Genomic DNA, 13,003 nt, shown 5'->3' with positions numbered 1-13,003 from the left:
TTAAGAGAGGATAGAAGACAGGAATTACTGAAGAAGCTATCTTCGCATTAACATGTTCTCTCCCTATTTATATTTATACAGGTTAAGAGAGAGGATTTTTCTCAACAGAGTAAAGAGATTTTCTCATACAGTTAGGAAAATCTTATCTGCTATCATGCCCCCGCAAGATGGTACTCCTATCAAGGATACCAATCTTGGATTGATGTAATGCAAAAAGTTTATAAGCGAGATGCTTTGTGAGTGAGTTAGCTAATTGATCAGCCATATGTACATGGGAAAAACGAAGTTGACGGCGGACAACTTGATCCTGCACAAAGTGAAAGTCGATAGTGTTTATGATCTTATTTGCATTTTGAGTGACGTAGGAAGCTTCAATCAAAGAGAGACAATTAAAGTAAGAAGAATCATATTTGGTCGAAATGGAACATATTAGAAGATTATACGTTAAGCCGGAGGATCGATCGACATATTGACAGAAGGCTTCGGGCCATGGGTTTGGGCATCGGGCCAAGAAGAGTGAAAATTATGTTAAGGAAATTGGAGTTACGGAGGTCAACTAGCCGATTAGGCAATAGGCCGCAAGAGAGAATGATGCGCTAAAGAATTGGACAAAGCGTCGATGAACTAATGACATGTCGAATAACATTTGATTTAAGCTTTGTAATAATTGTCTAAATCGAAGAAGTTTTTAGGTGTAATTGGGTTGGAATTGGGCCAATTCAATTAGGGTCAAATTGTGCCAAAGTTTAGACTGTGTTGTACCAAGTGAAAGGCCCAAACAGTGATCCAAACAGGTGGAACCATTAGTGGCACAATATCCGAGATAGTGTCAGGTAGTGGTATTGCTAGTTTGGGTGGTGGTACCGCCCAGATATAGTCTCCTAGGCAATGGTACCACCTAGTGTCAATGCTGTAGGTGGTGGTACCACCCAACACAAGCGGTGGTACCGCCCAACATAGGTGGTGGTATCGTCAATACCCCGAAAATCAGGGATGAGACACTTATAGGCTCCAAGTTTGAATCCACTTAAGGCCTATAAATATCTCTCTCATCTCTGGTTAACATATACAAGCACAGAGAACTTAAAAGTGAGAAAACGTTGTAGCAATCACTTGAGAAATTCCCTCCTCTAGTCCTAAAGTTTAGAATTCTGTTTAGGGAGGAGTGAGTGCTTGTAAAAAGTTATCTCCTAAACATGTGAAAAGGAGAAGAGGGGTGTAAAAGGGTAATTGATCTTCGTTCGTTGAAAGAAGATCGTTAGTGGATGACGATGGGCTCGACGGAAGAGGAATCGACGGAGTGGATGTAGGTCACGATGACCGAACCACTATAAAAATCTGGTTTGCATTTATTTCTTACTATTTACCTTTATTGCAAACAGAATTCTTACTTTTACTACGCTTCGGCATGCTTTCAAGTTAAGCATTTTCGATATCGATTTTTATCGAACAAAAAGATTTTCAAAATCGACGTTTTTAACTACTGTACTAATTCACCGCTTCATCTTAGTACCGACTTGATCCTAACATATTGGCCTACCATAATCTTAACATAAGTTTGCTAATCTCTCATCTTCACAATATTAAAAGAAAATTAACTAGTTTTTGAGATATAGAGAATATATTGATATCACTGGAACAATTTATAGAGCTAATAATAAGATATAAATTTTAAAAATTATTACATGCGATAAACTCATGCCCCTTGTATATTCTTAGGTATACTTCAAATAAGTCATTAATGACTTCGTACCGACTCGATCCTAACATATTGGCCTACCATAATCTTAACATAAGTTTGCTAATCTCTCATCTTCACAATATTAAAAGAAAATTAACTAGTTTTTGAGATATAGAGAATATATTGATATCACTGGAACAATTTATAGAGCTAATAATAAGATATAAATTTTAAAAATTATTACATGCGATAAACTCATGCCCCTTGTATATTCTTAGGTATACTTCAAATAAGTCATTAATGACTTCGTACCGACTCGATCGTAATATATTGGCCTACCATAATCTTAACATAAGTTTGCTAATCTCTCATCTTCACAATATTAAAAGAAAATTAACTAGTTTTTGAGATATAGAGAATATATTGATATCACTGGAACAATTTATAGAGCTAATAATAAGATATAAATTTTAAAAATTATTACATGCGATAAACTCATGCCCCTTGTATATTCTTAGGTATACTTCAAATAAGTCATTAATGACTTCGTACCGACTCGATCGTAATATATTGGCCTACCATAATCTTAACATAAGTTTGCTAATCTCTCATCTTCACAATATTAAAAGAAAATTAACTAGTTTTTGAGATATAGAGAATATATTGATATCACTGGAACAATTTATAGAGCTAATAATAAGATATAAATTTTAAAAATTATTACATGCGATAAACTCATGCCCCTTGTATATTCTTAGGTATACTTCAAATAAGTCATTAATGACTTCGTACCGACTCGATCCTAACATATTGGCCTACCATAATCTTAACATAAGTTTGCTAATCTCTCATCTTCACAATATTAAAAGAAAATTAACTAGTTTTTGAGATATAGAGAATATATTGATATCACTGGAACAATTTATAGAGCTAATAATAAGATATAAATTTTAAAAATTATTACATGCGATAAACTCTCTCACATAAGTCATTAAAAATTTCTTCCACTCTCTTTAGATCTATTAAGAAAATCTTAGGTATACTTCAAATTTTATTTTTTCTTTCCATACTGACCTCCTCCTGTTAAATTATGAGATGCATGAGATAATTATAGAAAAACAAAACTTCAATATCAAAGATTTTTTCATGTACTTAGTTTCCTATCCTACTAGTAATTCTAGTTCTCCAAACAACTTAAAGAATTCAAAAATACTTACAAATCCTACCTCTCCAACAAAATGAGAGCCAGTGAAACTCATTGTCTTAAAAGGTGGAAGAAGAAGAAGAAGAACACAAGAGTAGCATGTTAGCCAAGTGATGATTAGAGGAGTATCCTTGAAGCAGATGCAGAATTGATCATGAACATTAGTTATTTAATATCACTAGAGATGATATGCAGTAGTAATGATCAGGAGGAGTATCAAGAATCATCATTAAAGCATTTGTTGCAGTAATTCACCGAATATAGCTTGGTGCGTATATATACAGAAAAGGGTAATAAGCACGCCAACTGATTGGCTAATTGGATAAGAAACAACAGATCGTCGTTTTTGTTAGAAAGAACAATGAACTATGAAGATCAGGGATGTGTTCTTTTAGATCTTTGAAATAATAAATTTATTTTTCTAAAAAATATATTAAGTTGATCACTCTTTTTGTCCTGATCATGATGGTAATGAATGTATCATGGATCTTCCAATCAAGAACAATGCATGATGATATCCATCAGAAGACAACCTATGAGCTCGTGATACAAGTCGACCATCTTGGGAGAGATAGGCTCTAAAATAGAAGTCGACTATTTATGAGGGTCATTTATGTAAACATACCATTAATTAATAGTTAATAATATCAAAGAGTAATCTTTTTTTTAATTATCAGGGCAAAATGCAAAGAAAAATTATCTTCTCAATTTTCTTTTTCTGACAACTGACCAATTATGTGGAGCTTCAGTACAACTTCAAACTATAATATTCTTTGCTCTATATATGATACAAAAGATAATTTAATTAATGTTTCGTGTAACAACAACATGTTAACTGTGTATACTTGTCAAGTACAATATAAATGAAAACATAATCACAGCCATCAAGTCTACAGCAATAATAACTCATTATGATGCATAAATTTTATCATCATTCATCTCTTATAAAAAAAAAGTTTAGTTAAATTATGTGCATATAATTATAATTAGCATCAAGGTTTTTAATTTCGAATGATATGGGTGGTACATGCTGGTCCATCAGCAGATCGGTATACAGACCGTCCGCTACCGGGTGATAGCATCGATTACGACTGTTTTCGTTCCTAAATCATAGAAGAAAGAGGTTAATGACAGAGAAGAAAGAAGAGGGAGAGGAAAAAAGAAAACTTGGAGATCCAATGCAGCGATGAAGCCTCAATGACGTCGTAAGGAGAAGCGATTTCTTCTCCCTAACAGAAGAAACCGTGTGAAGCTATGCCTTTCTCTTTTTTTTTCATGCAGGGAAACCAAGGCGATGTTGCCTTTCCCCTTTTTTTTCGCGGCGAGGAGAACTCCTCACGTGGGTAGAGTTGTCCACCAAGGCTATATATTCCGAACGGTATACTAAAATGTATCGCTCGATATACTTATATCATACCGTACCAAATTGAACTCAAAATTTTGATATGATAAGAAATTACAAACCTTCGTTAGCACATGTTCATGTCACCCAAAACAACACTTTCTCATATTTATTCTTAATTGAGAGCAAACCTAATTAATTGTTCATAACTACTAAGTAATCAAGTCTAAGTAACAATAATACATGTACACTTCTCATGTTATGAGGCAAACTGATGGAGGCAAAATCCGCATATAAATATAAATATATTTATATATTTATTTATATGACCTTTCACAAAAGATCCTGCAAAGTATAAAAGCACAACAGGGTTCTGAAACACACGCACTACAAACATGCACAACCATCCATACAGACAGTCTTATTGTACGTATCTGCCTCCTGTATATATTTTGCGTCGTCAACGGAACAACTCCTCCAGGCTGCCGAAGTAGCCTATCATGGGGTCGAAGGCGGAGGCGGAGGCGGAGGCGGAGGGGTAGAAGGCGGACGGCAGTAGTAATGGCTCCCGCATCCCCTCGTATAGGGTGTTCCACGGCGCGCGGGCTTACCGCTAGAGGCATGGTATATAATCTGCGCTTTCGCTTCCTTCACAGGGGTCGTCTCCCCTCTCGCTGCACCAGTTCAAAGAATGCACAAAAGACATGCATAGGATCATTAGAGCTCGATGCAGATTGAGAGTAGATAGTTCTCAGAGGCGTAAACAAGCTTTAACTCACGGCATGCAGCAGCTGACCTGTGACGAGGAAGACGATGATGACGAGTGTGAGGAGGAGAGAAGCACGACTCTTGACGACTGTCCTCATCCTATCGTCTTCGGTGGTGCACATATGATCGATTCAGAGTCGTGAGAGGGTTGGCTTTTATAGAGAAGGAAGGAGATGCGATATTTGGGACTTGCGTCACAGCATTAAGTATGTCTATTATTTGTCGTGTTCTTCGTGACATGATCTACGTGGACGAGATAAGCTGAAAGAATGGGAGGATCAGAAGGAAGATGCTACCGGTGCCACACCAACATGATTGAGTTATCTCGTTGAATTAGTGGATGACACGTATTTTTGTGTTGAGGGTGTGGAAGAACGTGCATGGTTATATAAAACAGAATACTAACGAGCACATTAAGTAATATTGATTCTTGAGATAAAGCTTATAACATAATTATAAATAAATCATAATTACTATAGCTACAATTATCATGAGAAACAAGTGCTTTAACTAATAAGAACGCGGGAATTTCTAACTTGCAAAATGACCACTTATAGAGAGTCTTGTTTCATAGTTTCATGCACTAAGGGAAAACCTAAATTAAACATGAGACAGCTTATAACAAATTACCCGACAAGCACATTAAAGTATCACCAAGAGATATAGATCATAATTACTATAACCACGAGACTCAAGAAATGAATGAATGATTTATCCTTTATAGTTTTTTAAAACTTTACTAAGTTCCCCTTCGTATTCAGAAAACACAATAAACTAAGCAAAAAAATAAAAAACATATATGCCTTCTCAACGATCTTTAATCGAATATAACTTCACGAAAAAGCTAAGATAGGTTGAATATACTTACATCTCTAACAATGTAGGTCTGTTGGATAGGAGGGGATGAAAACCCACAACACTGTAAACACAAGTGGAGAACATTTTCAAAGAATAAAACACACTAGGGAAACCACTTACCTCAAATATTGTCCTACCTACCTGAAAAGCATCATAATTTCTTTGAGGGAAGCCTCCCTATCACAATTCAAGATCAGAGATGGGAGAAAAGAGGAGAGAGAGTTGTTTTGATAGGTCTTTTTGAAGAAAAAGATTGAAAAAAAAGGGGAGTTAGAACGCTAAATAAGGTTTTGGACTCCAAACCACTCCTATGAATCCCTACCGATCTTCCCTAAGAACCCAATGTTTCATTCTAAGTCAAAGCATATAGATGTCAGATACCACTGGATTCGAAATGTATTTGAAGAGAAGCAGTTGCACCTTCAGAAAATTCACACAGATGACAACGGAGTAGATATGTTGACAAAGGCTTTATCAAAAGAAAGACAGGAGATATGACGACAATCGATCGACATGTCTTCATATTGAGGAGTCATGAGACAGCCTCCCTTATGGGCTGATGGGGGAGTTGTTGGGCTGACAGCCCATGTTCAGCCTATTGTGGGCTTTATCAGCCCAGAGCTCACACCCATTTGATATAACCCTAGATCAATATAAGGGGGGTGTGGTGGCTGCGTTTTAGATACAAGGTGATTGTGTTTTTTTGGGGAGAAAAACTACAACAATATAGACATCCTTGCAGCAGCAAAGAAGAGAAGAAAAAGATAGAAAAATAAGAGAAATAAAGGGAAGAAAACAAGGATTGAATTAGTGATTAAACTGCCAGGCACCTATTTTTGGCCACCTTTTTTTTTAATTTTAGGTTTATCAAGATTCATTTATTCAAGTTTAACATATTTAATTCCCTTCTAATAAAATTAAATTATTCCTCTCTTAATGATTTAGTAAAGATATCTGCTAGTTGGTATTTTATATAAACAAAATCTAAGAATATGTCATGATTGTTTATATGATCCCTAATAAAATGACGTCTAATGTCAATATACTTGGTAAGTGAATATTGAATAGGATTCTTTGACAAGCAAATTGCATTAATATTCTCATACATTATCGAGATATTTTTTAGGAAAAGTCCATAATCTTCTAAAGAAAAAAATTAGACCCAAAATAATTTTCTAAAAATAACTAGACCTAATTGTCTGAAATGGTGTGGTTTGCATCTCAAGTTATGTGGTATCGATGCGAACCAAATCGAACAAAAGTGAATTCATCTAAAGTTTTGTTTTTATCTTTTTAAAAGAGAGATTTCATATTTTTTTTCATTATTTCTTGTTATCAGTACATATGTTTTTAGCATCGCCAATATCGATCTCAAGCAAGCCCGAATGAAAAAGGTGGAGGGTTGTACAAGGCCAATGAGGGTCAGTGTTCAAAAAACATATAAAAACTCATAACTATGACCTTAAACATTTGATAATTATACTATATTATTACTTAGAATTGATGTGAGACATATTCACCATCTAAGTATCCTAAAAGGAGAAGGGTGGACGGAGGTCATATGCAATAAATCTATTATATCAATAGAGAAGTGTTTTCTTAGTCTATTTTGGACCAGCATGAGTAAAGAGTCTAAGAAATAGGATTCGGCTAATAACACAAAATATAGAAACATTTTCAGAAATAGGTTTAGATAAGATAGATACATGGAAGAAAATTTAATATATTTAATGTATAAGATACTTAGTGGGTAGGGTAAAAAAATGTTAGAGATTGCTAATACCGAAATAATTAGAAATATTAATTGTGTAAGTGGCTTTTGAAGATAAGGCTGAAAATAATGTTGTAAAATCAAAAGATATGAGAAATAATAATATTTCTATAATATTTATTATGAGAAAACATTTTTAATATATTTTTAAAGTTGAACGAGTTTAGTGGCAATAGAAAGGTTACAATGAAGGTGCCATCTATCCTACTTCTCACTAGGCTCACTGTTAATGGACTTCAAGAATTTGTAAGCAGATTTGACAGTAGGCTTACTTTGATTGTCAAAATACCACAACCAAATATCCTTGTTATGATCCATGATGGGGATATAAACAGGAATAACCTTTATATATGAACAAATACTAGAAGACCATAATACGCAGCGGAATAAAATGGAAACACAATCAAACAGAACACCAAGATATACGTGGAAAACCCCTTCAATGTGAAGGGTAAAAACCACGGGGCAAACTAGAGATAATCCACTATGAGAATAATGAATGTACAAATCTCAATCTCTTGCCCAAAACCCTAGCAACAACCACAAGAGAATAACTGGGATACAAGGATCACGTCACTGCCCACAATATCTAAAACTCCCAAGTAATCACAGTAAGAGTCTACTGTAGATTTGATCTAACCTGAGATGAGAACACTGCTAGATGATTGAGAACAGTCTCTCTGCGTTGTCCTTGTCTTCTTCCCTTTCTTTCTCTTCCTTTTCTGCCTTGTTCTCCTTCTTCTCTTTGGAATCTCGTCGCTATAAAGATCTGCCTCGTTGCTGCCTTTTTATAGCTTTAATCTGCCTCTAAAACGTAGCCACCACACCCCCCTAATCTTAATTAGGGTTAGGTTAAGAGGGGGTGTGGGCTGTGGGCTGATAAAGCCCACATAGGCTGAATATGGGCCATCAGCCCAACAACCTCCCCCTTCAGCCCATAAGGGAGGCTGTCCCATGACTCCTCAATGTGAAGCCATACCGACCAACTGTCGGCATATCTCCTGTCTTTCTTTTGGTAATGTCTTCGTCAACATGTCTGCTCCGTTGTCATCTGTATGAATTTTCTGAAGTTGCAACTGCTTCTCTTCAAATACATTTCGAATCCAGTGGTATCTGACATCTATATGCTTTGACTTGGAATGAAATATTGGGTTCTTACACAAATGGATGGCACTTTGGCTGTCACAATGCACCACATAATTTTCCTGTTTCAGCCCCAATTCTTGTAAGAATTCTTTCATCCATAACATTTCTTTGCATACCTCTGTAACAGCAATATATTCTGCTTCTGTGGTAGAGAGAGCAATACACCTTTGTAACCTGGATTGCCATGACACAGCTCCCCCTGCAAAAGTAAGTACATAACCTGAAGTAGACTTCCTCGTATCTATATCTCTTGCCATATCTGCATCTGTGTAACCTGTTAACACAGGTGGTCCACCTCCAAAGCTTAAACAAACCTTAGAGCTCCCTTTGAGATATCTAAAAATCCACTTCACTGCTGCCCAGTGCTCTTTGCCTGGATTTGCAAGAAATCTGCTAGTAACACCCACTGCATATGCGATGTCTGGCCTCGTACATACCATTGCATACATTAAACTTCCAACTGCTGAAGCATAAGGAACCTTTTGCATTTTCTCCTTCTCCTCATCACTTGACGGACTCTGTTCTGAGCACAACTTGAAGTGACCTGCAAGAGGAGAACCAACTGGCTTAGCATTGCTCATACTGAATCTTTCCAATACCTTCTCGATGTATTTCTCCTGTGACAACCAAATCTTCTTGTTTTTCCTATCACGAGAAATCTGCATGCCTAGTATTTGCTTTGCTGGCCCCATGTCCTTCATTGCAAAAGACTCACTCAGTTCCTTCTTCAACCTGTCAATTTTAGACATATCTTTCCCAAGAATAAGCATGTCATCAACATAAAGTAAGAGAATAATAAAATCCTCACCAAACCATTTGATGTATACACAATGATCTGAAGCCGTTCTTTTGTATCAATTTTCTGTCATAAATGAATCAAACTTTCTGTACCACTGTCTTGGAGCTTGCTTTAGCCTATACAAGCTCTTCTTCAACTTGCAGACAAAATTATCTTTACCTTTGACTTTGAAACCTTCTGGTTGCTCCATATAAATTTCCTCCTCCAAATCACCATGAAGGAAAGCTGTCTTCACATCTAACTGCTCAACCTCCAAGTCCTGGCTAGCAGCAATACCAAGAGCAACACGAATAGAAGACATTTTAACAACAGGAGAAAATATCTCTTCAAAGTCAATACATTTCTTTTGACCAAAGCCTTTCACAACCAATCTAGCTTTGTACTTTGGTTGAGAACAATATTCTTGAGTCTTCAACCTAAAAACTCACTTGTTCTTCAAGGCCTTCATTCCATTTGGTAGCAGCACCAAATCATAAGTGTGGTTCTTCTGAAGAGCATCCATCTCTTCCTGCATAGCAATTAACCACTTCTCTTTCTGCTCACTCTCAATTGCTTCCTGGTAACTCTCTGGTTCACCTGCATCAGTAAGCATCACATACTCATCTGTAGAGTATCTTATGGAAGGTTGACGTTGTCTAGAAGATCTTCTCAACTAAGGTTCTGCGGGAACTTGCTCTCCTACTTCTTCTTGCTCAACATGTCCTGCAGGTAAATCAACATCAGGCTCTACACTATTTTCCTGCACATCTCCCCCATCACCCTGATATACTGGAGGAATAACTGGGTCACAATCTGCTAATCCTTCTGCAGAAGTCTTGGCTGGTGCCTTCTTCTTCAAATCCTCAAATGTTTGATCCTCAAAGAAGACCACATCTCTGCTCCTGAACACCTTCTGCTTTTCTGGATCCCAAAGCCTGTAACCAAACTGATCATGTGAGTAACCAAGAAAAATACATTCTTTAGACTTACCATCCAGCTTGGACCTCTCATTATCTGGAACATGTGCAAATGCACGACAACCAAACACTCTCAAATGCCTGTAGGAAACATCTTTCCCTGACCATACATGCTCTGCAACATCACCATCTAGGGCTATACATGGTGATAAGTTGATCACATCAACTGCAGTCCTCAAAGCCTCATCCCAAAACCTTTTGGGTAGCTTGGCCTGTGAAAGCATACATCTGATCTTTTCCATGATGGTGCGGTTCATCCTCTCTGCAATTGCATTATGCTGAGGTGTACCAGGAATTGTCATCTCATGTTGGATCCCATGTGACCTGCAATAGTCATTAAACAATCCCGTATACTCACCACCATTATCTGATCTTATGCATTTCAATTTCCTTTCTGTCTCCCTTTCAACCCTGGCATGAAACTCTTTGAAGACATTAATAACCTGATCTTTGGTCTTCAAAGCATAAGCCCAAACTTTCCTGGAAAAATCATCTATAAAAGTGACAAAATAAAGTGCACTACTTATACCAAGAACATCAATAGATCCACCAGGAGTTTTTGTTCTCAAAGGACCACATACATCTGTATAAACACGGTCTAAGGCATGCATTTTTCTACACAAAGCAGCACTAGCAAATGAAACTCTATGTTGTTTACCAGCCAAACAATCAATACAAGGGTTCAGATGTATACCTCTGAGATCTGGTAATACCTCTCTCTTGGAAAGAGCTTGCAGCCCCTTCTCGCTCATGTGTCCCAATCGCCTATGCCACAACTCCATACTGAAGTCTTTCTCTGTAGCATTTAACTGCTCACCATAAGCTTTAGCTTGCAACCTGTACAAAGTATGACATTTCTTTCCACTAGCTATAACAAGAGAACCCTTACTGAGCTTCCATTGCCCTCTGTGAAATCTGCTTTCATACTCTTCATCATCTAGTCTTCCAACTGAAATTAAATTCAGCCTCAAGTCAACCACATGCCTCACATCCTTAAGTAACAACTTGCAGCCAAGGTTGGTCTTTAAATGGATATCACCCATGCCAATGATGTCTGCTGTGCCATAGTTGCCCATCTTGACAACACCAAAGTTTCCAGACCTGTATGTAGCAAAAAACTCCCTCCGTGGTGTAGCATGATAAGAAGCACCTGTGTCAATCACCCACTCAAGATCCTGACACACACAAGAAAAAATATCATCAGAAGGAGACAAAATCAAATAATCACCACCCTGCACTATAGCTGTAGTATTATCCTTTGACTCTGTAGACTCCACTTCTTTTCCTTTTTTCTTGTTCTTCTTAGGTTGCTTACATTGGTTCTTATAATGTCCTTTCTCACCACAGTTATAGCAAACAATATCTTTTCTTGATCTTGACTTGCTCCTACCCATACGTGAACTGTTTCTAAACTTTGACCTTCCTCTGTTCTCTGAGATAAGTGCCTGTGAATCATTCTGAGATGTTGCCGAACTCTTTCTTCTCAACTCCTCATTCAACAAACTGCTTGTTACTTGACTCATAGTGACAATACCATCTGACGCAGAATTACTAAGGGAAACCACCAGTGTCTCCCAACTTTCTGGTAATGAACTGAGAAGTAACAATGCCTGCAACTCATCATCAAGAGACATTCTCATAGAGGATAACTGGTTAGTAATACTCTGCATTTCATTCAAATGCTCAGCAATAGAAGCACCCTCTCTATATTTTAGGTTCACAAGTTTTCTGATCAAAAAAGCTTTGTTGCCAGCTGTTTTTCTTTCATAGAGACTTTCCAATTTTTTCCAAAGAGAATATGCAGAAATTTCAGTAGAAACATAGTGAAAGACACTATCATCAAGCTACTATCTAATAAACCCAATTGTTTTTCGATCTAACCTCTTCCACTCATCATCTGTCATAGTTGTAGGTTTTGCACTATCCCCTTGCAAAGGTCCATACAAATCTTTGCAATACAAGAGATCTTCCATTCTTGGTTTCCATATCATCCAATTATTTCCATTCAAACTAATCATGCGAGAAATATTACTGGCCTCCATGTTTAAATACAAAAATTAAATCACCAAAACCCCGCTCTGATACCAGTTGATGGGGATATAAACAGGAATAACCTTTGTATATGAACAAATACTAGAAGACCATAATACGCAGCGGAATAAAATGGAAACACAATCAAACAGAACACCAAGATATACGTGGAAAACCCCTTCAATGTGAAGGGTAAAAACCACGGGGCAAACTAGAGATAATCCACTATGAGAATAATGAATGTACAAATCTCAATCTCTTGCCCAAAACCCTAGCAACAACCACAAGAGAATAACTGGGATACAAGGATCATGTCACTGCCCACAATATCTAAAACTCCCAAGTAATCACAGCAAGAGCCTACTGTAGATTTGATCTAACCTGAGATGAGAACACTGCTAGATGATTGAGAACAGTCTCTTTGCGTTGTCCTTGTCTTCTTCCCTT

At 37.0% G+C, this 13,003-nt stretch overlaps 1 long non-coding RNA gene across 1 annotated transcript; it reads right to left on the bottom strand.

Annotated features, from left to right (window-relative positions):
- Positions 1-4,699: 4,699 nt before the first annotated feature.
- Positions 4,700-5,161, bottom strand: LOC135671173 (uncharacterized). Its single transcript, XR_010512652.1, has 2 exons — positions 5,024-5,161; positions 4,700-4,901 (listed from the first exon to the last, which is right to left on the bottom strand). It is a non-coding gene; the product is annotated as an uncharacterized LOC135671173 (long non-coding RNA).
- Positions 5,162-13,003: the final 7,842 nt, after the last annotated feature.

The sequence above is a fragment of the Musa acuminata genome, unplaced genomic scaffold (genome assembly GCF_036884655.1).
Source record: "Musa acuminata AAA Group cultivar baxijiao unplaced genomic scaffold, Cavendish_Baxijiao_AAA HiC_scaffold_1138, whole genome shotgun sequence".
NCBI classification, from domain to species: domain Eukaryota; kingdom Viridiplantae; phylum Streptophyta; class Magnoliopsida; order Zingiberales; family Musaceae; genus Musa; species Musa acuminata.
Note: the sequence above shows the minus strand (reverse complement) of the source record. Positions and strands in the feature narration are given on the sequence as shown.